Source organism: Malaclemys terrapin, chromosome 6 (genome assembly GCF_027887155.1).
Source record: "Malaclemys terrapin pileata isolate rMalTer1 chromosome 6, rMalTer1.hap1, whole genome shotgun sequence".
NCBI lineage: Eukaryota > Metazoa > Chordata > Testudines > Emydidae > Malaclemys > Malaclemys terrapin.
In genome coordinates, this window is record NC_071510.1 from 59,018,025 (window position 1) to 59,043,035 (window position 25,011).

Sequence of the window (25,011 nt, forward strand, 5' to 3'; positions counted from 1 at the left end):
AAAATCACAGATACTATCAAATAGGGCTAAAATTGATTTGATTTTTTTTTTTGCAATGAATCATTCAATCACCAACTGTGGCTACCCCTGGCTTCACAGTTTTAAATGAGACAGAACTCAGATCTGTCTTCTCCCAAAGCCCAGGTACTTTATCATCTATAGCAGTAACAGGGGTTCAAGCACACACTTCAGCAGTTCTGTCATTTCATCCATAAGGGGTGAAGCATATACATGTTTGTTAGTACATTAGAATAGAGCACGAGTACTAAGTTATTTACCCATTTCAAATTCAACTATATATTAGAGGAGATCATTTTTGAAAGAATACTTTTCCCCTACTGAACACTTAATTAGTATGTTCCTCAAGAGCAAAGGGAATAAAGAAAAGCCTGTTTAGATTAAAGCTGATGGTTAAAGTAAGAGAATTGATATCACATGCTTTGCTTTTTCTCTTAAAATTACACACAGGATTATGAAAAAAAGGAAAATATATATTTTTATTCAAAACAGCTCTAGAATCAACGTGTTCAATGACTTGATAACAAAATACTCCATTAGACAGATACAATGACTGTTCCTAAATGAAAATCTGTGAATGATTGTAATGATCAATCTCTCTTACCCCTTAGGTTTCCAAATTCCTCTTGACCAAATAGCGGCATCTTTAATGGCCTTGTGAGTATGTTACAGTATGAAAAAAGTGGTTCCTGGATGAAGTGAATCACTTGACAAGGGGAGTGTGTGTAATTTTGGAAAATCATGAACATTAGAATTATTCTCTGAATTCCTAGGCAGCTGAATCTTCATTTGCTACAACATATTATTACAGAAAAAAAACCTGTACCAATTATATAATTTCACATTCGTTCATGTGACTATCAAAATAACCTATGTACTGAAACTAAGAGTTAAAATACCTCCTTTCTTGTTTTCCATACATATTTGCCAGTATAAATATACTTTATAATTTTACAAATTATAATATTTATATTAAAGCTTTCAGTCTGCAAATCGTTACGATTTAACATGGCAAAACAGTTGCTATGTTTTGGTTCCATCTTTAAATCCTTTTTTGGGGTAATGAAAACCATCTAAAATAAGTGACTGCAAATAATACAAACAACACATTTATTTAGAAAAATAAACTGAAAATGCTGTTTGTCTTTTACATTTCTTCATGAAGCATAGATAAATGGCTATAAAAATTATTATATGTCAAATACATATTACAAATGACTTTTTTCTTTAATATTTTCTAGGAGGATACTGTCAATGTCCAACAGGAACATTCTGGGTGTATAGTTCAATAGGTTCAATCTCTTGGCTGTTACTATGATATAAAATGAATTTCATTAAAAAAAATTTTAGATCCCTTTTTAAATCCACTTTATCACGTTGATGCTTTTCTCATATACATGTTTTTTTAATCTTAAGAAGGACTATTTTCCTGTGGGGAGAAATTCTCACTGTAAGAGAGCATTCCTTTTCTTCAGCTTTTTACTTTTTAATTCCTTTTGGAGCCCCTGCAAGATACAGCTTGTTGCGGTCTAAAATCTCATGGGGCCATCTGTGCAAATGATGGCACACATCATTACCCTGAATGGAAGTGACAGTGCAAATATTAGAAGTGCATTGAGATGCAATCTGTAACAGCTAATTTTTTTCCTTCAGATTTGGGTGGAGAACAGGAGACAACATTCTTTCAAACATTTTAGCATCACTGGTGCTCCGTTCTTCTATGGCTTTGAATATGTACAAGGGATGGCAGAGGTCTTCTTTCCCCACAAAAAGCAATATTCCTCTGTTGTAGTACATGCATTGCTTTTCCTGCAATCACTTAAGTGCTTCATGTTTCCTTTTGGCTACATATTTAAATATTTTTGGATGCTGGCTGGACCGCATGAAAAATTGATTTATTGTTTGTTACTCTAATTGCTCAGTACTGAACTTCTCAAGTGTCAGGCTTGGAGACAGTTGTTTCTGTCATGGGGCAAGGTATTTAGTCCTCTTTATTCTTCTTTCTGAGTGAACAGAATTTAAGGCTGTGGCTTTTGTCAGGGCTCAGCTCGTAGCTGTCAGATCTGAGGCAGATGATTTCATGCAGATTACACCAGTGATTAGTTGTGCTCTGACTCTAAGGGCTTCCATGCTCCAAGGAGGGTCAGGTTCCTCGTTACTTTCATCAGATCTGGCCTGCAAGAAGTCACAATGACGAATCCGACATCAAAGAAATAACTGATATGCCTCCAAATGTAGATATCCCTTCCAGCCTGAAGGAGCTGTCAAAGAGAAAACAAAACAGAAAACAAAACTTTAAAGACACATAGTTAACAACAAATAAAAACCATAACAGGGAAGAGTTTCATTTAACATTTTCATTTAATTAAGAGTCCACATAATCCCAAATTCTTAAAGCACTGGGTTGTGTGATGATTGTACATCCTTACTGATACAGAACCAGATCCTCCGTTGGTGTAAATGGGTTAAAATATGTGTGTGTCCCCCCCTCCCGAGGAGCTTGCTGCTCTTCACCACCCTGACCCTGACAAGAGCTTTCTCTTTCCCCTTCCCGGGCAGGAGCTTGCTCTTCCCTCCTCACAACCCCAGTAGGAACTCACTCTATCTCCCTCCCCCTAGGAAGGAAATCGCTCTTTCCTGCCTCTGCAGCCCCAGAGTCAGAGAAGTTCTGAGCCCTTGACAATTACTGGGGGGCCTGTGCCCCTGCTTGTTCCCCCTTGTGCAATGCCCCTGCAACCAATGACAATATTTTACATGCCCAGAACATAAATGAGAGGCTTTGAAAGTAGTGTGGTGAGAAGGGTTGACATCTGTAATAAAATGCCCTCTTCAACTATAGTGCATTTAAAAAAACCCAAACCCTTAATATTGAAAATTAAGAAGCAAAATTCTGTGATCTTTATTGAAAAGATAACTTTAAATATTTTAGAGTACCGCTCAGAAGTCAAACTAAATTTAGGAAGGAGTCCAACTCCTGCTTCTTAAAATGTAGCTTTGGTACAAAGTTAGGATTTTAAGAAGATCTGTTAAATAATCCATCATTGTAGTCCTTTTTCCCCAGGCTTGTTTCCATGAAAATGTACTGCTGTATATGTCATGAGAAAGAATGATTTGCTGAGGCAGTGCAGTCTGCATTTACACCTACATTTACCTTTGGATCACTGAGCCAACTTGAACACTTCCTATCTTACTTACTCTCTAATATTAAGTCTGATACAGATTCAGTGGACCTAAGAGGCCCAGCTCAATTATTAGTGTTTTCTGTAAAACCATGAATATTACAGTGTTCAGAAATCTTCTATTACTTTGTTGAAACATTTTGTATGAGTAGACCTTCAAAGGGAATTTCAAATGCCCCAAAGATAGTTTTATCAGGCTATTTTCTTGTTGTAGGGATTTCCCCCAGGCATGGTTCCTCCTATGGGAAACAAGTCTAATGGGAAAAATAGTTCAAGAGAGTTGGCAGTTTTTCAAAGACACATTATTAAGGGCACAAGAGCAAACTATCCCACTGCACAGGAAAGACAGGACGTATGGCAAGAGACCACCCTGGGTTGACCAGGAGGTCTTCAATGATCTGAAACTCGAAAAAGAGTCCCACAAAAAGTAGAAACTAAGTCAAATTGCAAAGGATGAATATAAACAAATAACACAAATATGCAGAGACAAATTTAGAAAGGCCAAGGCACAAAGTGAGATCAAACTAGATAGAGACATAAAGGGTAACAAGAAAACATTCTACAAATACATTAAAAGCACGAGGAAGACCAAGGACAGGGGACACCCTTTACTCAATGAGGGAGAAAAAACAATAACAGAAAATGTGGAAATGGCAGAAGTGCTGACTGACTTTTTTGTTTCAGTTTTTAGCAAAAAGTTTAGTAGCAATTGGACATCTAACTTAATGAATGCCAGTGAAAATGAAGTAGGATCAGAGGATAAAATAGGAAAAGAACAAGTTAGATGTCTTCAAGTCACCAGGGCCTGACAAAATACATCCTAGAATACTCAAGGAGCTGACTGAGGAGATATCTGAGCCATTAGCAATTATCTTTGAAAAGTCATGGAAGATGAGAGAGATTCCAGAGGACTGAAAAAGGGCAAATATAGTGCCAATCTATAAAAGGGGAATAAGGCCATTCTGAGGAATTACAGACCAGTCAGCTTAACTTCAATACCTGGAAAGATAATGGAGCAAATAATTAAGCAATCAAATTGCAAACACCTAGAAGTTAATAAGGTGATAAGTAACAGTCACCATGGATTTGTCGAGAACAAATCATATCAAACCAACCTAATAGCTTTCTTTGACAAGATAACAAGTCTTGTGGATAAGGGGGAAGTGGTAGATGTGGTATATCGTGATTTTAGTAAGGCTTTTAATACTGTCTCTCATGTCCTTGTCATAAACAAACTAGGGAAATACAACCTAGATGGAGCTATTAAAAGGTGGGTGCATAATTGGTTGGCAAACCCTTGCCAGAGAAAAGTTATCAGTGGTTCACAGTCAAGCTGGAAGAGCATATCAAGTGGGGTCCTGCAGGGATCAAGTCTGTTCAATATCTTCATCAATGATTTAGATAATCGCACAGCGACTACACTTATAAAGTTTGTCGTTGATACCAAGCTGGGGGGATAGGATTAGTTTGTGGATGATACCAAGTGCTTTGGGGGGTAGGATTAAAATTCAAAATGATCTGGACAAACTAGAGAAATGGTCTGAATGAAATTCAATAAGGACAAATGCAAAGTACTCTACTTAGGAAGGAACAATCAGTTGCACACATACAAAATGGAAAATGATAAGTTTTCAAGTACATAAAAGGTTGTTACAAAGAGGAGGGAGAAAAATTGTTCTCTAACTTCTGAGGATAGGACAAGAAACAATGGGTGGTTTAGGTTGAACTTTAGGAAAAACTTCCTATCTATCAGGGTGGTTAAGCACTAGAATAAATTGCTTAGGGAGGCTGTTGAATCTCTGTTAGTAGAGATTTTTAAGAGCAGGTTAGACAAACACCTGTCACAGATGGTCTAGATAATACTTAGTTCTGCCTGAGTGCAGGGAACTGAACTAGAAGACCTCTTGAGCTCCCTTCCAATCCTACAATTCTATGATTCTCTTCATGCCCCCACAACACTCAGGTGCCTTACAACTACCCTGCCGGATACACTGGAGCTAGCAGTGTTACTCCATGTGCCAATCAAAGGAGGGCACTGAAGAGTAATATAAATATAGTTTCAACTTGTCTCTCCCATTCCCCTGGGCTGAGCATACTAATTGTGCTGTGATCCCAGCTCAGGGAGTAAGGAAACAGATATTTATTCACATTTAATATTTATACTCTAGTAGCAACTAGCCCCAATTGGGATCTGTTGTGCTAAGCACCTTGAAGACATAATTGCTGGTTTTGCCACTTCTTTGAACTGCTACTCAAACCACTTTCCTTTGGCAGCAAATCTAATGCCAAACGTAACTAACTTTAAAATATCAATAATATATATTACACTTTTTTCTTTAGATACTGTCCGACTGACTTATGGTTTGTTAAAATTGCAGCACACAGCTGAACCCTGCTAAATTTGAGATTTTGAAGTTATCGATGTCAGAAAACAGCAATAAATCCACAGAAACATCATGGCAGAATGATATTGAAGAGTATATACGCTATGCCACTTTATATGACAGAAACATAGTGGTAACCAGCACGTAGTTGAAACAAGCAGCAGCAATAGCTGTGAGGAGCTTCCAGTCTTGCCCATGAACAGAAAGGAAATGAGATGTAGTTACTGGTATTGGAACATCCACTCAGAGTGGCTCAAATCCCTCGTTGGCAGGTGTCCTAAGTGCTGAGACCTTAGAAATAAATCAAATCTCCCCTGTTACATACCAGAGGCACAGATTAGCAATGTAGTTTCTTTAGAGAAAATGTATAATCCAAAATAATCTTCAGATTTGTACTGTATGTACTCATAATGTATGGCAATTGACTGCAGCTGAGGTAATGTGGCACATTTAGAGGGAGGGAGAGGTTTGAGCTCAGTGGTTTGAGCATTGGCCTGCTAAACCCAGGGTTGTGAGTTCAATCTTTGAGGGGGCCACTTAGGGACTCAATGATCTTTCGGGGTCCCTTCCAGTTCTAGGAGATAGGATATCTCCATATATTATTATTACAGGCTATGCTCTAATTATGGCATAATTGGTGTTCAGTTATTGTTTCTCAGTAACATCCATCTTAGAAGTGCTCAAATGTATTTATAGTTAAAGGAGGTTGAAAAAAATTGAAAACTCAGCATTGGCTCTGAAAGTCAACCGGGGTTCTTCATGGTCCCACATTATCATAAATAATGAAGATTCTTCAATTGAAACTTAGTTGAAAAGTACATTATGTGCCATGTCAGAATAGAAGCATCCCTATTATTTCGCCATAGCTATATTGATTCTGCATCGGTTAAGGGGAGAAAAACAAAAACTAATAACTTCCTTTTGTTACTAAAGCAAGGACTTAAACTCAGAATACACACAGTGAGCATATCTGTAATACTCCAGTTTCACGCAGTCATTTTCCTCATCATGACCATATATTAAACTTTGTAGCAGACCTTGTTTACCTCTCCAATTTTTGCATCCTTCCATTCCAGAGACTAGATGCTAAAACACTGTTACTCTCCTGCAGTTTTTGAGCCAGGTTTTATCCCCAGCATTGATCTAGCAAACAAAAACAAGAAATGACTGGTGATATCTTTTCATGATGATGAGGTAATGGGGACAGAGAAAGACTGGTGTTGGCACAATATAAACAGAAACAGTCATTTCCCTACATCTGAGATCTAGGGGTCAATCACTTCAATTCTACTGAAAGACAAAGCAAGGCTACACCTGGTATTTGATGCATTTTTGCAATATAATCATTTTGACAGGTACTAGAGAAAAAACTGCTAGCATTTCACTGTAGGATTAATGTGGGTGCATAGCAGCATAGAAATTGCCATATCAGATGACAACAGTGGCCCATGTAGTCCAGTATTTTGCCTCTCACTGAAATAGTATAACGGACAATTATGGTATAATTTGTCTTTAGGGGAGGTTTCATCCTAATTCCAGATAGTCAGGACTTGGTTTGCATGCTGAATCATAAGTTTATATCCCATTTAAATCTGTAGTGCTATCTCATAGAAATATGTAACTCTTTTTGAATCCTTAAATTATTTGGCCTCCATTACACCTTGTGGCAATGAGTTCCTCAGGCTAATATTGCATTGTGAAAAAACACATGGTGGTGGCAATGTCCCTGGATTGTGCTGCATACTGGTCCAGCAAAATGGAAATTCCACAACCAATCCATCTAAATTTATACATGAAGGGTTTAATCAATTCAATACAAACATGAATAATTTTATCAGTACTGTTTGTCAGTATGCAGTCCTTCCTCAAACTTATTCAGAACAACACTGAATTCCCTTATGAGTGATGTCAAAATCACTTTCTTCTTTTTTTTTCTTTTGACATGCAGTCTCTATATATATCTAAATTCATATCCATGTGAAACATGAAAGGTCTATTCATATTCTCCTAGCAGCATTTGTTATCTTGGATGTCAACCTACACTGCATGATTCATTCCCAGGACACAGCTGAATACTTTGATAACTTCACATGATGTCTAAAAATTGGTCTCTTTTTGACTGATGGTCTCCATAAGAAAAAAAAAAAATCTTTTGTATGCTAATATGGGATCTCCCATAGAAAACATAGTTTTGCAATGTTCTGAAACACACAGAAACCAGGTGGAGTGAATATCCCCGCATTATTTTAAAATAATAAATATTACATACAAAAGAGCTGTATTAACATTAAAAGAATATTAAGTTGTAAAGTGAAGCATTCAAAAATTAGGAAATGATAGAATTAAGGTTGCTTGTGCAATTTTTCCTTCACAACTCTCTTGTAAGGTAAGAAATTTGTATGATCCTGAATTTACAGATGGGAAACTGAGGCAGAGAAAGAGTGTTTAGGACAAAAATTTGGAAAAGCATCCACTAATTTTGGGGATCTCAGTGATTAGCTGCCCATTTTGAGGCATGCAGCATCTAATTTTACAATTTCTTACCATTTTGGGAGAGGTATATATACAAAGCACTGCATTAAATTAATTAATTCCACAATAGCCCTGTTAAGTAGTTGGTAAGTATTGCGACCCATACCTGTCAATATCCTGATATAGGGTAAAGCAGTAAACTTTAGAGATGCATATCTGCATAAAAGTACCTAAAGACACAAAGAGAAATTTAAATAAATATACAGAGAGATGCAGAGGTGGGGAACGGGGAGGGCAGAGCTAGTGAGGGGTATATAGAGAGACTATATCATTATATTCCCTCTCTGCATTCCCCTACCAGCACCACCATTTCAACCATTTCCTTCCATTAGCATTTCATTCCAAAAGACCCCACCCCAAAGAAACCAATTACATTCTAAAACATACACCTACCCTCCTCAGTTTCATTCTAGACCTCCCTCCCCCATTTCAATTTAAAACACACACACCCTCCTCATTTTTACTCAAAATTATATTAAATGTGAACATTTTGAAAGACGGGCAGTTGGAATATGTCCAATGTTTAGTTGTTTTAGTAATGCATCTTTTGGTTACCAGCTTTCCCCTCAAACTATAATATAGAGTGTTGAATAGATAGCTTTTAATACGATGATGTAATAAGGGGAAAATAATCTATAAGGGTACTAATTAAAATGTATTTAAATAGTAAATGAACACTGATTTAAAGTTTAGTATAAACAGTCACTTATATTTAACCAGAGAGGATATTCATTCAGGTCCCCAGTTTACAGTATTTAATATTAAAATCCTCTTTAGTAACCGCAAGCTGCATGCCCAGGTCATATAAAACACAAGCAATGTAATTTGGATTTATAATTAATAACTATTTCATATGTGAGTTATTCAGGTAAGTAGAACCAAAACTGTTTGTTGGTGAAAAATGCAGATTCCATAACTGAAATGTTTAAGGAATTTGTGTTGGATTTGCTGAACTGTTTATGACCAAACAAAAACAAACATTCAGAAAAGTCAAAATGTTTCATTTCATTTAATTATTAAAATGAAACATTTCAATTTTTCAGTTCAACATGACTTTTTGTTTGAAAATTTCCTTCCATTTTGTTTCAAAATGTTAAAAATGCTCAAAATTAAATTGAAACATTTCAGTTCGGTTCAAACAAAATGTTTCATTTGACCCAAAATTATTTTTTTTGATTTGCTGAAAATTTCAAAAAATTTCTTTTGAATGAAATAAAAAATAAAATATAATAATAATGATAATCCATTATCCACACAGCTCTAACTGTGGATACAGAAAAGGAATGTAGAAGTGGTTCTATTTAGTTAACAATTTAAAACCCTGAAAAATATTGAGTAAATATTTTCCAGGCATTTCTACATTCTATTGACATCTTTCTGAACACACTGTTACGTTTCAAAGCTACAGATATTTAGATCCAGGTCTAAGTTGTGCTATTTGGATTTTTTCTTATTCCTTTGAAATGAAATCTATGTGTATACTAAAGCATAATTCTTCCTTCAATGGAAGTTAGTCAGTTGGCTTTTGTTTTTTGTTCTTGCTGTCCATTTCTAATTCTTTCATCTTCATTTAGGACTCAAACATTTTCTTGCTATTCAGGGTTAGGAAATCTTTGTCATTATACCTTGGTTCCTTTTTTAAAACACAAATACAAATGGTGGTTTAGAGTGCATTTGGTGGAGAGCATAGTGGTTAAGTTTTATCCAGAATTCAAGTAGCCAGTATTTGATCCAGACACAGTGGCTAAGACACATGGATGGATTGTAAGTGGCAGGCCATAACTTTTATTAAACCAACATGGAGTTAAGGGGCTCTTACCACATAACCCATAAATGGCAGAAGGCTCTCCTCAGCCTACTATCCAGGACTCAGCTCACCACCCCCCTTGACGGGGATAGAGGGTGCAGAAGGATAGGGAACTTCAGTCTCCAAGGACCATAAAGTCTCACCCTATCCCATGAGGCTAAGGCCCATTAGCAAAATCACAGGCCTTTTACCTCTGGGAACCATTCATTTTATCCTTTTTACCTCACTGGAAACAAGCTGAAAGTTGTGACGAATTCACAACTTAAGAAAAATACTTCAACTAGGTACCAAGCACATTCCTACTTAATGCACTGTGGCTTGAAGATGCTGTGAGGAAGGTGAAAAAACTCCTCTGGGCCTCTGCCAATTGTTCCTAAGGGTGAAAAAATTCCTTCCTGACCTCCAAATGGGTGATCAGCTAGACCCACATCATCTGTCAGGCTGGAGTCCCATTCCTAGTTCAGGGTGAGGTTGCTGAAACGGAGCTGAAAGAGGGTCCACATGGTCCTTGCTCCAGATTAAATCCTGGGAACTGGGGAATGTTGGTCAATCAGCACCCTACCCCCACCCCAACTGGCCAATGGGTGTCAGAGACTCTGGGGAGGAGGAGCTACGTGGCGTCACTCAGCAAGTGTCTCCTTCTCTTGCTGCTGGGGATTTACCCCTTCGTTGCTGGCTGAATCAAGTTCCTTCACCCATTGAGATGGAGAGGTGGCATTTTTACTTAGTGCTTCTCCATCATTCAGACTTTATAAATGAATATTAACACATCCATGTTCAGCAGTGTGTTACTGTGTTCAAACATTTGTCTCCCATCCCAAACCAAGATTAACATTCAAATGTCTGCAAAACTGAATGTTAACAACTCCACTCCCACACCTTTCTGTAAAGCAATTATACTGTTTTTTCAAGCTACCCTCTTTCAGAATATGCTTTTACTTCTAGTAATTTTCCAGTAGTAATTACTCAGAGAATCATCAGTCTGACTTTTTGAACCTGTAAATAATCAGTATACCAACATGAAATCAATTAGAATACACATTATCTTCGTTAAAATGGTTTCGCTTATAACCTTGAATTATGATGTAAAATGTTCCAAAATCTAAAATTAATTCTGTTAATAATTTTTGACTACTATCTTTATTCGCTGTAATCCATAATGTTTACAGATAGATGACACTTACTATCACTGCATCAACAATAACATTGTTCTTATTCTATTTCTTTTAATGGTTTTTGGTTTTATTTTACTACAGCACTGACAATGCCAGAGCTTTTTCTGGAAATTCAGATATTTCAATAGAGCTATACCAATTTACACCAGCTGAGAATAAGGCTCATTGTCTTTAATGAATCCAGAGAGCATATGAAGAAAGGATTAGTAAAATACAGTAGATAATGTTTTGTAACTGAAGTCTACTGCTTAAATGATGTATTTGTACAAGTTTACTGTCTACATGAGCATTTGTACAGCAAAATGGGGCCCCATCAGGATTAGAGCCCCTTAGCATTACTGCAATATAAATACTTGATAGTAAGTACAACAACTACTAGTACTGGCAACAGGAGAAGAATAAGCACACAACGAATGCAAGAAGGATTGTGCTTGGCCAATGTAACATACAACTACGATAAAATGTCTTATTTTGGCTACCTCTCAGGCCCCCTATATTATACCTGTTGTCTCCTTAGTTGAAAACCCATTAAGGCGTGGGAACATGTCATGATTTTCTGTACAGCAGCTAGCACACTATGGATACAACATAAAAAGATAATACAACAACACTGAAGGTCCTTAATTAAAGTAACGTTGACTGAAACACTGCAGTGCTTCTCTCAGTGAACAGCACAGAATGGTAGAGATTAGTGAGAGTGACAGAGAAATGGCTAGCCCAGGGAACTGACAGTGGGCCCCTGAGCCTTTCATCTTTATGTCACCGGTTCCAAATACAGCTGAGGTCTGTAACAACCAAAAGTTACCGGGTGAAACCCTGGTGCCATCCTGGAAGTTTTGCCATTGACTTCAGTGAGGACAACATCCATCTGTTGTCTCTTCAGTGGCCAGTGTGAAGTGACTGATGCTCTTAATCCAGTCCCTAATGGACAAGCATCCACTTCAACATTGGCACTAATGAAAACTTTTATTGGCAGTTTCAGAAGACAGTTTTATTTCCATTTCCATTCAACCACTTGCTGTCTTTGTGTCCTTAGAAGCAATCCTTCCAATCCTCTATTGAGAAACATTGGCAGGCCAAGCATGGGAAAGATTGTAGCCACTGCTTCTGCCTGTAGTGTACCTGTAGTCTAGCAGATAGGGGACTTCAGTCTCCAGGACTGTCAACCCAACACCTTTCATGAGACCTGAATTAGATTATTTTCCAACTGTTGTAGTAACCAATCAGTACATATGTATTTGCAACATTACAAAGGCCAGTCAAAAACTCTCCCTAGTAGCCTATTATACATTTTTAAAAGCCACTATCTTATTTAACAATACCACAAATCTAGGGGTCTATTTTCCTCTTAATGATTGATCTTCAGTTCTTTCAACACAAATAGGAATTTCATACATTACAGGACCTTAAAAATAATCACACGTGAAATTTCTTTCAAAAATACCTGCGTGATCTTCCTGTACTTATAAACATTCAAAACTACCACTATTAATTCAATTGCAGAAATACTGATAACATAAATCAAACATGTCCTTGAGGAATTACATTAACTTGCCACCTACGTTTCTGATTCTTTTCAACTAATAGTCAATTGATCCATTCAACATCTGAACCTGATACATGAACCATTGAAACCACTGAACCACAAACAATAGTATTTTATTCATTTTAAATCCTGTTGAATGTACAGGATGTGAAATTTACCCTGTGCAGATGCTGAACTAAGATTTAAATATCACTGGAGGGCTTAAATGGTGCATAGGTCTTGTGGTGGCTGTCTGCACAGGTTTTAATTTCACCCCCAAATAACTGGCTATTTCCAGTTCTCCTATTCAATAATTTTTTTTGTTTCTTTCTTTACAACATAGTAAGGCAATAAAGAACTGCCACTTTCATGGCTTTCAATACCAACATTCAAAATCTTCTGGGGTCATTGGTAATTGCTAATATGTATCATGCAGTTCTCTATTACTTAACAGTAGAAGCTATAATTTGAATTAGAAAATCAATACAAAGCTTCTGAAAATGCAAATGTAGTGCAATCTAAATATGATCTTGCATTTAGCTCATCCATCAAATTTTGTACAAACTTATGCCCTGTGCAACCCAGCAACTCCATTGACAGCGAGACATAAATCAGGCCACTTAACATGATCATCCATGTTAAATTTCAGACATACACAATATATAGGTAAATTACAGTCCTGTAAAAATTGAGGTTTCTAGCAAAAGTGGTGATATTGCAAATTTAGGGGGGAAAACAGCTTGTAGAGTAATATACCAAGTAAATATTAATGTGAAAAATGTTTGTTAAAATATGAGTATGTATTTGCCAAAGCTATTTTATTAAGGGTGGAAAACATTCTGGCATGTCTAACAATAGTACGGTAACAAAATATTTGTTTCCTAGAAAGAGTTTAGTTATATTTTTAAATATGCAGTATTATAATATAAACCATCTTAATGGTAATAATTAAAAATCCTAATAAATCAACTGGCCATAATGGGCTTGATTTCAGAGGTATTGTTCTCCTTTCTCTCTTACTGATTTAAATAGGAATAGGGAGTTCTCAACTCCTCTGAAAACCAAACCCAATAAGACCAGAAATCAAGATGTTGAAGTCAATTTACCAAAGCTTTGGTTTTCACAGTGTTGGGTTATTGCTGCTCAGCCACGACTGTATTCTCTTGCACACTCTTTTTGTTTTTAAAAAGTCTTTTATTTATTTTCCCATGCACCACAAGAGGACAAAAGCAAATAAATAAATAAAAAGACTCCAGGAATGTGGTTTAAGTGAGCCACAACTTTATTAAGTAACATCTGGGAACTATCCAGCAATAACGCATCCAGTGCAGGTCATCCATCCTTTGCAATCGGTTCCACTTGGTGGAAGGTCACCGTCAATCCCCACCCATGAACCTGGTCTTTCAATCATTACTGATACCCCACTGCCTTGCCCAATGGGTGGGGAACAGGTGGTTGTCTCCTTGCTGTACCAGACCTTAGGAGCTCCAACCCATTCTCCACCTTCTTTAGGACACGCCTTCTCCTAATCTGCTTCCAAATTCTGGTTGATCAGTCAACCAGAGCCCCCTCTGAACAATTATTTGGGCTGGACATCTGCCAAGTTGTGACAACAATTAATTTCATAACCTAACATTCCCATTGGGTCCCTGGGTTGCTAAAAGGAAGGTGAAGGAAACCCATACCATCCAATCAGTCTGGCAGGGAGGGAAAAGGCCTACAGCAAAACCCAGCAACCTGGTCTTACTCTAATCACAGAGGGTGTGGGGGAGCGGAGGAGGGGGATAGTTTTTTTTCTCAAGACAGAATAGCATGTCCTGGCACGGTGAAGTTCTTTTAAGCCCTCCGCTTGGGTGTCTAGCAGCCAGTAAGATTATGCTGCACTCTTCTGTCTAACTAATCAGCCACATAGGCCCCCTCCTCAAACCCACGAGGAGGGGAGTGGACTTGCAATCCTTAATGGGGCTGAGGGTTCTCTTTCCCCTGCTGGTCCAGACAAAGCCTTCTCGAAAGTACAGGAAGGGTGGAGGCATTTGAAAATAAAGTTCTTATGACCTTCTCCTAAGCATTATGTTATATGCAGCTTTTCTTATCTAAGGATACCAGGTCCATCACAATGGGACACTATTTAGTGAAATGAATTGTCTTGTCACCTTTTTTTGGTTCATGAGGAGAGATGATTTACCAGTTCCTTCTCTGCCTCTTTCGTATAGCTGACATGTAGATGATCAAAAACTATGGAATGTTTCAAATACATCTTCTCTATCAGAAAAAGTGGTTGATTCAAAAACAGGACAATCTTATGGCTAAAGACTGCTGCAGTGCTCTCTCTTTTTTGCCTTGTATCTAGACTTGTATCTAACTAGAGCTGGATGAAATTATTAAAGAAAACTTTTTTTCATTAAAAGCAGCATAATGTCAAAACTAATTTTTTTCATTAAAAATTTCATTTTCAATATAATTTTCCATGTAAAAAAAAAATTCAAAGCAAAACAGTTCAGGGTAAATTGGCCCCAAATGTTATATTTTTTTCTTTTACTTTCTTTTCTTAGAAAAGTAGGGAAAAGTTAGAGTGGAAGAAAGTAACACTTGAATTATTAAATTTTAATTTTTATTACTTTTTTAAATATTCTCTCTTTTTAAATGAGACATAACATAGCAATGATTTTTTTGTTACCATTTGGAAGATACTCAAAAAAAGTGAGAAAGTGTGTATCTGTGTGTAAGTCATACCTTTCATACTTTGATACTGTTTTCCAGCTGGCAAAAATGGGGAGAAAAAGGTTTTTCTACACTTCCTTAATTTTTTTTAAATTTTTCCTTATTTATTTATTTCCCAATGTGAACATTTAAATTAACTATTTTTCTTTGAAAAATTCCAGTGGAAAAAAATACCAGAGATGGGAGGGCTAAATTCAAAGCTGGTGTCAGTACTACTTCCACTAACTTCAGTTTGAGTTTACCAATATTGACTTCAGTATCACCTTGGGACATGAGGACAATATATAGGCTTGTGTATTTAGAAATATATGAGTGTATTTTGTTAGTGTGGAAGTCAAAAAAGTTATCCACACCAGGTTTCAGGATAAGCAATCATGAGGCTGTATTCAAAATGTGATAATTCATACCAATACATTGGAATTTATACATATTTAAGATATACAATATTTACAGATACCACCCAGGGCTGGTTACAAATGCAAGAGGAACCTGCAAAAAGAACTATATTACATAGATTCAAGAGGTGATGATTTTTTTTTTTGTTACATAGAATAAGGGGATTTTATGATGGCTAAATTCAAATAAAGTGTCTGTTTCAATACATTCTGAAGTATTCATGAGTTTAATTGCCTTCATGAGAAAATCAAAATAGAACTTTGTGATAGTTGCAGAGCAGGTGTCAGCTCAGGCCAAGGCCCCTAGGCCTCACTGAACACTGACGAATGCGTAGCTGGGAACCAGTCCGGCTCATCTCTGTGTTAGTATTGTTAAAATGGGCATTAGATTTATAGAGATGTATTTAGTGTTTGACTTTATGAAATGCTTGTGAGTTAGTGCATGCATTAATCTCACTTACAATATCTGTATCCCATTCTATAAGGTAGTATTTAAGTGTTTGCTTTGTAACTGGAAACCCCCTCAGTCTGGAGAAATGCATTACTAAGTGTGAAATACTAGTTTATCACAAGAGGGGTCATCTCCACCCCAACTAAAGAATGCCTATAGATGAACCATTGTGGAACACCAGTGGGCACATTCATTAAGAGGAGACATGCACAAACCCTTGTCCCATCACAGTTTGAACTCTGGGGTAAGGGAATAAAAATCCCTGACCAGAAACAACTGTATCACTGTGCTGCTTGGAATTTGAAGAGGGCAATATTTCTAAGCTTAAGGAAGGGATCCCCAAGCTTCTAGCTTGAGATAGTCCTAGAAGACATAAAGAACTTGCATATTACAGCAGCTTCTATTACCTACTACTTAAGACTGTAACTCATTTGTGAGTGTATGTTTACCTATTTTAACCTTATAAATAACTCTCATTTCTTTTTCCTAGTTAATAAATCTTTAGTTAGTTTATTACAGGTTTGGCTACAAGTGTTGTCTTTGGTGAGAGATCTCAGGTACAATTGACCTGGGATAAGTGACGGGTCCTTTGGGACTGGGAGTAACCTGAATATTGATGTGATTTTTGGTATAAGGGACCATCTATCACAAAGGCAATCTTGCCTGGGTGGCAAGATAGCCCGGCGTGCCCAAGGGGACTATCTGTAACTCCATGTTAATGCTATTACAGTGTTTGTGGAGTTCACACTTGATACCCGGTTGGCAAAATCTAATTATAGAACACAACCAATTTGGGGTTTGTGCCCTCGTCTGTAACAGTCTGCCCTGAAGCTGACACTCACGTTCATGAGCCACTCCAGAGAGCCTGACAAACTTACTAAACATCAGAACACACATTCACTGGTACTGTTGCCCCCTTTTGACCGAAGCAGCTGGTCAAGTTCAGGGCCCTATGGATATGCCAGTTGGGAGTAGAAATTGGTGATTGGTATTTATTTGATGCAGTTATGTTTATTTACAAAGAACATACCAAGTTCTGTCTCTCTTATCACAGAAGGAATCAAATAGTAAAAAACAGCTTTTTTTCCTCACAGCACCAATGTACTTTGTTGCATGTCTCGGGAGAAGCATCCTCTCTGAAGAGAATTGGTTAGCAACAGATAAGGTTGCCTGTGGCTCTGAGGTGTGCCTGTGAAAGGAAATTCTGGTTATCTGTGGAATGTACTGTTATGAGAACACTTTTTTCAGCCTGCACACATGACCCAACAACCTCTTCCCAGGTTTCTTCCAGGGTCAGTCACCATGCTTCGAGCTGCTCCTTCAGTCTCACTTTCTCTCTGATTATGTCTACAATACAGCTGCTACATCAGCACAGCTATAGCCCCGCAGCTTCCTACATCGATGGAAGGGGGTATTCCATTAATGTAGGCAATCCACCTCCCTGAGAGATGGTAGCCAGATCAATGGAGTAATGTTTCCATTGACCTAGCCGCAACTACAGTGGAGGTTAGGTCAACCTAACTATGGTGCTCAGGGAGCAAAATTTTTCACAGCCCTGAGCAACATAGCTAGGTTGACCCAAGTTTTAGGTGTAGATCAGGCCTCAGTCTTTCCCCACACACCTACCAAAAACAATACTCAGCCAAAAGCTTTTGGGCAGGTTTACGTACTCCTTTTGTCTTAGGTGGTGCACTTATGCTTATGGTTATGTTAACTGAAGGGTGAGTTCACACATATTAATCTCAATGGAGTTTTAACTCAACCCATAACATGTTTTCACCCATATCATAACATTACATGCCATAGAAAACCAGAATTTCCTTTCACAGGCACATCTCGGGGTACATCTTCACTACCGGCCAGATCGGCGGGCAGCGATCGATCCAGCGGGGATCAATTTAAATTGATCCCCGAGCACTCTCCCGTCGACTCCTGTACTCCAGCTTGGTAAGAGGTGCAGGCAGAGTCGACGGGGGAGCAGCAGCAGTCGACTCACCGTAGTGAAGTAAATCTAAGTACGTCGACTTCAGCTATGTTATTCACATAGCTGAAGTTGCGTAACTTAGATCGATCTCCCCCCCCTCCCCCCAGTGTAGACCAGGTCTTATCTGGTGCTAACCTATTCTCTGAAGAGAGGATGCTCCTCCCAAGACATGCAACAGAGTACAATGAATAAATTAATTGGGAATGCATGCATCTGCTATTAAAGTTATTTTATACTTAGATCCTTAAAATGACACAAATTGTTTGGAAACAGTTCTTACCAGAGTACAACTTCTAGCTGACAAGTGAAACCTTTTCTTGTTCAGCCTGGAGCCAGGCTGGATGGTGGAGCACTGAACTGGCAGCCCCCCAGTTGCCTATTTTTAAAAGATGTGTATGGATGAAAGGAGCCATGTATGAAATAATGTAGCTACCATTATTTCTGCTCATTTTGACATTTACTGATCTTTCATCTATTTCATATCTCTCTGCCATGCTTCAAGCAATTGAACTGCCTTGTAGGACCACACCCACCTTCCAAACCATCTTTCAAGCCAATAAAACTTAGCAAAACATCAGAAGATATATGTAAAATTCTTTGGCTCACCCTGTTTACAGATTTCCCTATCGAGGGATGAAATCATTTATGTTTCCAACTGACAGCATTTTGTTTGTTAACAAATGTTTTACAGGATTCAACTTCTTCCTTTATCCTCTGCTACAAATATTTTGCCACTGAGGATTAAATATGAATTTGACTGCCAGAACTGATACGGAGATTCCTGGAGTAACACTACTTTTGCATTAAACTCTTCCCCCAAAACATGCTAATGTGACAGGAAGGTAAAATAACAATGACTTTTTGCACTGTATAAGTAATGAAGCAATATTGCAGCACTGAATAAAAGAGACAGATAGCAAAGCCATATGCTCACTTAAACATTTTCCCATAAAAATAATTGCCCTGAGTCTACAGAGTGCTCTGGCTGCTTTATATCACTTTAGTTGTGCAAAAATGCTAGTGGATTTGGCCACTGAAGGGTGCTGTCCCTGCTGAGAGAAATCCTCAGGTGCTGGAGAGCCAGTGGAATGGCTTTACACCAGATGCTCCTTTCAGGTGCTGACACAGGGAGTAAGGATGACAAAAAGGGGTCACGTCCAGGTCTCCTTTATGCTCAGCTGATCCTTGGCTGCTGGAGCAGCAACATAGGTGCCTTTGGTAGCTGCTGCAAGATAGAAGAGCCTTCTAACTTGCAACAGAGACCAAGCCAGCATTTGGCAGTCTCAGGATGAAGGCCAGGGAAAGAGACTTAGAGCTGCCTTTCATGTCTTGCTCTAGATTTGTGCTTAGCTCTTCTCAGCCTGCCTAGAAGATGCAGTCTCTCTAGTTTGGGGCCATTTGGACATAAAGGGTTTTATTACTATTATTGTTGTTCCATTATATTCTGATACTCTGTGTTATATTTTTTACTGGAGATGGGTTCATGCTGCAAAAACCTGATCTGCATCCAAATTTTTACATCCCAATATTAAGTTATATTCCATGTTGGGGGCTTGGTGTGCTCCACTGTGAAGATACAGATTGTTTATAAAATTCAGATTTGGTTTGGTTTGGTTTGGATTTTGAAGCCTCTCTCTCCCAAAGTTTAGGGGTGTTCAGATCCAACACCATCTGAACCATCTCTTTCTCTCACCTGCTTTTTTAAAATATTGGATATCTATGACCTGCACTGTATTTACTTGCTCTAAGAATATCACGAAAATGCAGGTCTTGGCTAACTATGTTGGCATAACAGCGATGTTGGAGGACAGTACTTTGGAAACATCTGGATATTTTTGCTTTCTTCAAATGAAATCTCTTTGACCCCAAAACATGAGTATCCCATTCCAACCTTGCTGTTTCTCCAGTGAAGTTGCATTAATGCCTGTATGAGGAAGAAGCAACCCTTGAATCATTAATTGATGGAGACACAATCTTATGCCCTTTTTGTGGCTTTGAAACATATGGTCTCAAGCATTGATAAGAAGAGTTCACTTCTCCAAAAGATTATTTTTTTTCCCCTGCCACATGGGTCAGCAAACAGTTTAGAAGGCCAGAATACCTTTTGATGGTACTTCTGAGATTGCTCACTAAAGAGCAATAGTTCTGTTTTTCTAGCATCAGTATTTATTAAAGAAAAAGGTGAATAATCAAGTGTGTGTGTGTGTATATATATATATATATATATAAAAAACTGAAACTTTATATATTTTGTTTTTGTCTAGGAGTATAAATAACACATATAAATAACATATATATAAATATTACATATATATATATATATATATATATATATACACACACACATATATATATTCACAGATGGCCCATATTGTTGGATGAAGGCAAGGGACAGCCCCACACTCTTGACCATGCCACAGTAGCTGCTGGCCAATGGCAGTCCTCCTTGGTAGAGGCCACCATGAGTTAACTCCTATTGCTTCTTTCAAATGCTGGAATTGGTGGATTGATGAGGATTCACCTACAGAAGAACAGCAGTGGGTGAAGATAAACCTCTTTGAACCACTGCAAATTTGACATCAGCCCAGCATCAGAAAAAGGGGTTAGATTCACAAAGAAATCTGGGCATGTTTACAAGGCTTAGGAGTTGTCTGATGTGGCACCTCTGTGTGGGACTGTCCCCCAGGAAATTTTAGTATGCTATTGAACTGAACATGAAAAGATGGGAAAGCTGTTTATAGCCTAGGGTGCCTGGAGCCTTAATCCCTGTCCCCCTTTTTCACTGCTTCCAGGACCGGTTGCATTTAGAAGCTATCTTAAGGTTCAATAAAGTTGCAACCACTTGGCCAAAATAATAATTATTGTCTCCATACTCATTGGCCCCTACCATTCACAATGATCAGTATGTGATTTCTGGGAATACATGTACTTCCTTATCTCGCTTTTTAATCAAGCAGCCTACCCTTTATTGTAAATTGCACATCTGCAGCCAACTATCATAAAATAAACAGCTACTAGCAGCAATCATAGAGAGGAGTATGTCACAAATAAATCTGTGCTCTCACTGATATAGGCAGTAAGCCCTGTTCTTTTTGTCATGAAAGTAACCCCATAACAGGTAGGTAGGTATTTCTTATTTTCATCTGTACCTATAGATTCTTACTGAAAACTATATACTCACTGTATGTCTATTGCCAAGAGTTTGCAGTGTGACTAGTGGGGAAATTTGTGATTGAACATTTAGGTAAATCAGAAACTAAGTTCTGGTATAGTGTATTTATACCACTTTTCTATTCATGTACCCAAAACTTTGTTCATAGGAATAGTCATGGAAAATGAATTTTGGGTCCAAATTCATTTTTGTGACTAATTAACTTTGTTTCAAGCAAAAGTAGTAAATCATCTTCATTGCCCAGTCACTTTATCCAAAAAAGACAGCTGAGCATCAGAGGTACCAGTTTGTGGGGATTATGGTAATGTCCGTTAGGCTTAAATGTAATTTTTGGACAGGTCAGATCCTTTCCTGCTACACTGTTACCAAAATTATTTAGCCAGTATGTATTTTTAAGAGAATCCATACTTATACTAAAGCAAACCATTTCTCCAGCATCCTCTATACAGAAATATATTAAAAACTGTGTGAAAGATTTTGTTCTTGGTGCACACAGAGATAAACATAGTGTTTTGCTAAGTTTTGTGAAAATAATAAGCAACTGAAATAACTGTTGCTAGAAACAGGTATAAATTTCCGACAACCTTGTACATCAAGTGCAAACTGCATGAGAATGGAAATATTAGGGTAAGAATGAATCAAACCGATTTTGGGGAGGTTGTGCCTATATATACACACTACTCAGCAGTGAATTATATTTCTGGAACAATCCATGCTGTTGGTTGTACCCCAGATCGATGGAGTGGTAAAATATGTAATTCCTATCTTTCTGTATTTGTGCTGAATAATTTTGATTAAAACCCATGGGTTAATAAATTTGGTTGACTGTGATTGACGTTCTATTGATAAACGAACCAAATTTCCAAGTACAGTAATAACTGCTTCCTCTCTTGCGCATTGTCAGTGCTTATGACCAGGAAAGGCAGTTGCAAACTGAACATATAAGTAATATTAAATATGAAATTGGATGAATACACTATACACTATGAATAACTCTAATTGTGTCTGGAAGCCTGATTTTGACTCCCCTGCCATTCTAGTTTACCAAAATTTACCCAATTCATCTCAGAAATATCGTATGCATTCCTCAGGCAGATGGAATTTATTTTTCTGAATAGCCTACAATCTGGAGCTCCCAAAGAATGAATGGCAGTAGAAACAATCTGAACTAAAAACAGGACAAGTTTTACTGGAAACCTAACTGAATACATTCTGAAGTTTGAATGGTGGGAAAAAAAAACTCCATAGCTGATCAGCAGAAAATTACTTGGCATCCTAGAATTGTTTTTTAGGCTCTGCAACTACATTAACAAAGTAGCTCAGCCAGACTTGACATAAATTAATTCGGTTGAAAAAGGATTACAGATCTCTCTGTGGTAGGGGCTTAGCTTTTCAGAGAATGTACAAAACTGTTTGAACTGACATAGTTTTTCACTGGTAAATGGCTCTGACTTATTGAAAAATAAATCAACCTATATGCATATTCTCCTTATTAGCATTTCCTTACTTTTAAAAATAAGGAAATAATTGTTGTAGATCAAAAAAGATTAATATACTAGCATAGAGATTCCTAAACTTTTGGGGCAAACGTACCAGTGATTCAGGGTGTCAGTGATTCAGATTAAGACCTTGGCTGTACTGGCCAACCTCCTTACACCTCTGCCCCCTACAACCAGCCTCTGTGCTGGATCTGCGGTTCCAGATCTACACACCACTCAGTGGAGCTTTGACTCTTGTCATTCCAGAATGTGCTAGATTGCATGAGACTGAGGTTTAGAGCAGTACAGTTGCCAATGATAGACAGAGAGTATGTAGCTGAATGAGGTGGTGGTGCACAAAAGCTTTTCAAACAGGCATACCCCAGTTTAATCATTAAGGGTTAGATTCTGTTCCCCTTAATCATGTGGAGTAGAATAGGGACCAGTCAAAGAGTAAGGCAATACTCAACATAAGGTGGGTCTCAAAATCTGCTCTAAAGACAGGAAGAAGAGCAGTCCTTGGCCCACGAGGCAAGTGGAATGGACTATCCAACTACCAAATCTGCAATTCTTTTCATTATATTAGGAGGACATCAATTAATGTGAACTTGATTTTTCCCCAAATTAATCATCAACATTTGCAATTTCTGCAATCTTTGCCAGGGCAGACTAGTTCAATGACTCCAAAATGAATGATCAGGCTTGCTTAAAAACAAGGGTCCATGTTTATCTGGCTATGAAATGATTCACTTGACAAAAAGGACATTCTGGCCAAAGCAAGAGAGACTCAACAGTCAAACACATATTGGTTTAACTGTGTTTCTAATTTTAATCCAAAAAAGGTTACTGGCAAAAGTAATCTGTACATTGGTATGCATATTCAGCACAGGCCTAGAATGCAGTAAACTAGCAGTGTTTGTCTTGTCAGAAAACCATCACGGAATACTGAGCCTGGAATGCTACAAGTATTTGGTTGCCAAAGGGGTTGAAAAGTCATGGTCTGATTCAGGGTTGAAAAAATACAGCTCTATTTATTTAAACAATTCTGGTAGTCAGCAATATAAGAAGGTCTGCTGAAAAGGCCAGATCCAAATCAGAATAGCTGTACATATTGAATGCTCTGGACTATTTGGAATGGAATTAGGTTTGAACTGGTAAACCTACCGTGTGCACACTGAAACAGATAAGGTCCGTTCTTTAGTTGTTTCCCAAACCAGAGTTCAAATTAAGTCTGTTTGCAGCTCTCCAAAATAAGATGCAGATGGTACCCTTGCAATTTCAAACTTCTCTTCACACACTTCCTTTTATGTACGGGCAGATGGCCTCAACTATTGGTAAATGATTATTTTAAAAGAAGATTACAAAATTATATTGCTTCACCCTGTAGATAATATGAGGGATGGGGCTACCTACCTGCTACATTGATCTGTTATGATGGTTAATAGCAAGGACACTTGTCCTGTATTAGGCTTTATGTATTTTATGTTATGTATCTGTACATTCAGAAATGGTTTGCTCTTGCAGTACTAGCCCCAAATGATTAGAAGCAGTGAATACTGGAGCATGCTAAACAGAGCTAGTCAAACCTTAGAAAGTCTATAAGGTTAGTTAAACCACAGAACTTTTAGATGTTTATCCAAAGATTTTCAGGTCTCTGACTTCTTTTTTTCACTTCTTGGCACCCTGTCTTCTATTCTACTCACTCCCAACAGGTCCTCTTTCATATTTTCCAGATGCTCATCAAGAATCTATGTTTGCTGATATTCCATTGTGTTAGAGGATGACCTCTCACAGACAGCACTCTCTTGAAAGCATTGGAAATATCCTATATGCTCTGGAGTTTCCACGAGTCAGATGTTGATAAATGCAAAGTAATGCACATGGAAAACATAATCCCCACTACACCTACAAAATGATGGGATCTTTATTTGCTGTTATCACTCAAGAAAGAGATCTTGGAGCCATTGTGGATAGTTCTGTGAAAACATCTGCTCAATGTGCAGCAGCAGCAGTCAAAAAACGAAGAGAGTTTTAGGAACCATTAGGAAAAGGATCGATAATGAGACAAAAAATATATATACTGCCACTATAGAAATCCATGGTATGACTACACCTTGAATACTATCTGCAGTTCTGGTCACCCCATTTCAAAAAAAGATATATTGGAATTGGAAAAGGTACAGAGAAGGG

At 37.8% G+C, this 25,011-nt stretch overlaps 1 protein-coding gene across 3 annotated transcripts in view; it reads right to left on the minus strand.

Annotated features, from left to right (window-relative positions):
* Nucleotides 1–479: 479 nt before the first annotated feature.
* PRR16 (proline rich 16) overlaps nucleotides 480–25,011 on the minus strand; it is a 236,337-nt gene continuing 211,805 nt past the window's right edge. Inside the window, exons 3-5 of one of the 3 annotated variants that reach the window (XM_054031273.1) lie at nucleotides 8,220–8,283; nucleotides 6,628–6,724; nucleotides 480–2,279 (exon numbers count right to left, since the gene is read on the minus strand). The gene's annotated coding sequence lies outside the window, so the exon portion shown is untranslated. The remainder of the gene's footprint in view (nucleotides 2,280–6,627; nucleotides 6,725–8,219; nucleotides 8,284–25,011) is intronic. The other 2 variants (XM_054031272.1, XM_054031270.1) reach the window with 2 other exon arrangements.